Here is a 3915-nt window from a genome sequence, read left to right on the forward strand (position 1 = left end):
AAGAACATTACAGCATACTAACACATATATATATGGAATTTAGAAAGATGGTAACGATGGCCCTATATGCAGGACAGAAGAAGAGACGCAGAAGTACAGAACAGACTCTTGAACTCTGTGGGAGAAGGTGAGGGTGGGATGTTTCGAAAGAACAGCATGTATATTATCTATGGTGAAACAGACCACCAGCCCAGGTGGGAGGCATGAGTCAAGTGCTCGGGCCTGGTGGGCTGGGAAGACCCAGAGGAATCGGGTGGAGAGGGAGGTGGGATGGGGGACCGGGATGGGGAATACATGTAACTCTGTGGCTGATTCATATCAATGTATGACAAAACCCACTGAAAAAAAAAAATCCATCTTTCAGTGGTTTTTCCTCCAAAGAATACTCATTGCTCATTTTCTGTATATGGTTTTTTCCTGTTACCTAGATTTCCCTCTGTTCTCCATATATGTTCAAATTATGTCCATCTTAATGTGATGCTTAAGTCTGTCCTCAATCATTAATAACCATCCACTATTTGTTGAACACTTACTGTATTCCAGGCATTGTTTCAGGTGATAGAGATACAGTGGTGTGTAAAAAATACTCCCTGACCTAATGGAACTTTTGTTCTAGACCTCTTTGATTCCCTCCCTCTTAGAAACGATATCATACAAGTTAGTGTTGTCTTTCTTTCTATTTGTCTCATAGTAATAATCTTGCCTCATCAGATAAAAGTAAACCTCCTTGAAGCAACGATGAATGTCTTCATTGCCTTCCAAATTCTCATCACCTCCTGAAACATATAAGAACTTAAATGACTCAAAAATATTGGTTGTAATATAAAAACTTTATATTTTTGTCACTGAAGACAAAATGTTTCCACATCACTACATCATTAGGACGTCTCTAAGTTATAAAGAACTCTTAGAAATGTGTTGTTGCTATTATTAATGTTAATATTATTATTACTATAGGCTCACAATATCAACTGACTAAACTGTAAGTCTATTCCCAGTCCTAATTCTGGTGGGTTGTCAATAATAATTATTTCACAACTGAGAAGCTACATGTAAGATAATATTTCTTTGTTAGAAAATCCAGCTGCCATCACTGAAGAAGAATGGGCATTCACTGACAATAATATAAAAGAACAGACACAAAGGTATGTAACCCTCTTTTATTCCTCTGGCATACTACAAGGAGGCAAAGTTCCAAAGGAAAACCTCCCCATCTCACCCTCCATCTCACCTTTCAAGATAGCCCTTCTGTTTTTGAAACTGTAATTTTTACTTGTTGGGAGATTGTCCAACCCAGTTTCAAAGACACTGTGAGCTGGTGCCCCAGACTTAGAAGGCTTTTTGGCATCCTATCTGCAATGGTTAATCCATCCTCAGCTCCCCAACCCATGGAGAACAAGGATAAAGACAGCCCACTTTTACCCAGATTTAATTTTGTGGAAGCCAACAGAATAACAGACTTGGAAAGAAAATGAAATGTAATTTGTTGACAAAGACATGTTTCCCTCTTTAGAAACAAGCATTGAAATTCGGAGTGTCAATAAAGCCTCCACGTTTTCTTCCATCACAACTAATATCTCCCAGTGACCTGACTTGATTAAAGGTTTTGCATGAATCTTAAATAAGAGTAGAACTGAAAAAGCTTACTGGGTATTTGGAGCTGAAACCAGGAGAATATTTATTAGACTCTATAGGTGCCTAGATGTATAACACATAGTTTCTTCATGTGATTTGAGAAAACAAGAAACCCATAGAGAGTTTCGGGGAGAGGGAGAGAGAAAGAGGGAAAGAAAAAGAGAGGAAGGAAGAGGAGGAGAAGGAGGTGGCAAATGAATACATAGGAGCAGAAATGAGAAATAAAGCAATCTTTTTAAGTTTATAGCTCCATTTGCATATTGTTAGAGCTCAGAGTTGAAGCCACTGGCCGATGAACTCACAAGTATAGGTAGTATGCTAAATGAGGAGCAAGTTTTTCACTAGCACCTCAAGGGTCTCTGGCCTAAAAGATGGAGTTTGAAAGTAATACTTGCTATAAAAGTATAATTTTAACATATGAGAGCTTTAAGGAGAGACGAAGACATTTAAAAAATAGCCTGTGCTTTCTTCCGCTTTTCCCCAGTATTTCTTACTCTTCTCGGGCATTACTCGGTCTTTCTGTTTTCAGACTAACTTGATGTATCCAGTTGTAAGATCCTAAGAAGGGAGCTCACTCAGTGGGTCTGATGTGGTGGATGCTCATTTGGGAAGCCCTGCACACGTGTGACGCCATCTCCTGTGAACACCCATGGGGAGGTCCTGCCTGATCTCTGCTTCTACAGAGATCCTGAGCAGACTGAAAAGGAAGGGCAGGAGGCTGAGAAGGCTGTGACCAAGGAGGAGCTTCAGGGTGAATGTCCCACTTCAGCTCCAGAGTTCACTGTTGCTCAGCCTGAGGTGGTGGACTGGTCTGAAGTCTTGCAGGTGTCTTCTGCACCTATTCAGTAATTCCTCGCTGCAGACTCTTCTGCTCAGCCTGCCGCTGCAGACTGGTCTGCAGCTCGCACCGCTCAGGCCACTGAATGGGTAGGAAAAATCGCTAAGTGGTCTTAAACTATTTTTTCACAAACTCTTAAAATGGAAATTCAGTTGATGGAAAATAGTTTCTTTAAAAAAAAAAAAGTATCTAGTTCCATTCTTGTCCTAGAGTCTGGCTGCATTCCTACACTTGGGTTCCATGAGACATCCTGGAACTCATAACAAATTCCCTCCTTTTGCATAGCGAGGTTCAAGTTTGTTTCTCTTGCTTGTGATGGAGAGTCCTATACAAAACTCTCTTTATAGTAAACAAATGCAGCCTGGTCTAGAAGGCCATGCATTCATTTATTCCATAATCATTTGCCAAACTGCCAAACCAGGTCCTATGAACACAGTCATGAATTAGTCACAATATTTGACTCTAAAAGCTCATGTTTAGTTGAGAAGGCAGAAGAATACCTTTGGGAAAAAAATGCACCATGTAGGTAAACATACAATGTAGGTGATAGATTCAGTGATGAAGAAATGTATAGTGAACAGCGGGGGTTACCAAGGAAGGGGTAGTGAACTTGACCTGGGGAAATCAGGGAGGGCTGCTCAAAAAAGGGGATGTTGACAGGAAATGTTGAAAGAGGTCTAGTGCAGACGAGGGGGAAAGCTTATCCAACAGGAGGAAGAGCACTCACAGACAGGGCTGGAATGGCCTGCGGTATTCAGGCGCCTGGTTCAGTGAGGAGACCAGTTGGTGAGATAGGGGAGATGGGTCACAAAGGGTAGTGTGGATTCTACATGAAGCATGCTAAGTTCAGGGCACTTGTCTCTGTAGAGAACAAGTTCGAAGACTTTGTTGCCCTCCTCTTATTCTCTGAAGATAAGGAGATGGCATCTGCCTCACTTTTCAGGTAAGAAAAATGAGGCACTTGGAAGATGACGGGACTCCCCCCGAGATCACCCAGGAACTCTGAACTTAGAGCTCAACTTATGAGTTCTTACTCATAGTCATAGAAAACCTCCAGAGAGGATGTACCTGAGAAAATAACCCCAAAACTCTGGAGTCTGGGGAAGTAAGGGCTACAGATTAAAAACTGGGTTTCTTATTTACAAAATTATATAAAATGACATTAGGATATATGTCAATAGAAGAGTCCTTTTGGACATTTCAGTAAATGCTTTTTCAGTATCTCTGGTTTGGAAGGCTAATAGGAAAGAAAAATAGGGAAATGTTTTGGGAGAACGCCAAAGAGAATCGCAAAATATCATGGGGCTGAAAGTTAGGAAGAAAAGAATGAAGGACCAATTTAAAGACAACATAAATGTAGACAATAATGAAAGCAAAGTTAAAAAGAAAAAAAAGAAACTAGGTAGTTTGTATATTTGTTCAGGGGGAGCAAATTTTGCATT

The 3915-nt window shown here is 40.6% G+C and overlaps 1 non-coding gene across 1 annotated transcript; it reads left to right on the plus strand.

The window, feature by feature from the left end:
• Positions 1 to 1887: 1887 nt before the first annotated feature.
• On the plus strand, positions 1888 to 2037 carry LOC136156387 (small nucleolar RNA SNORA62/SNORA6 family). The gene has a single exon (XR_010660952.1). It is a non-coding gene; the product is annotated as a small nucleolar RNA SNORA62/SNORA6 family (small nucleolar RNA).
• The last annotated feature ends 1878 nt before the right edge of the window (positions 2038 to 3915 follow it).

This window comes from Muntiacus reevesi, chromosome 1, assembly GCF_963930625.1.
Source record: "Muntiacus reevesi chromosome 1, mMunRee1.1, whole genome shotgun sequence".
Taxonomy (NCBI): domain Eukaryota; kingdom Metazoa; phylum Chordata; class Mammalia; order Artiodactyla; family Cervidae; genus Muntiacus; species Muntiacus reevesi.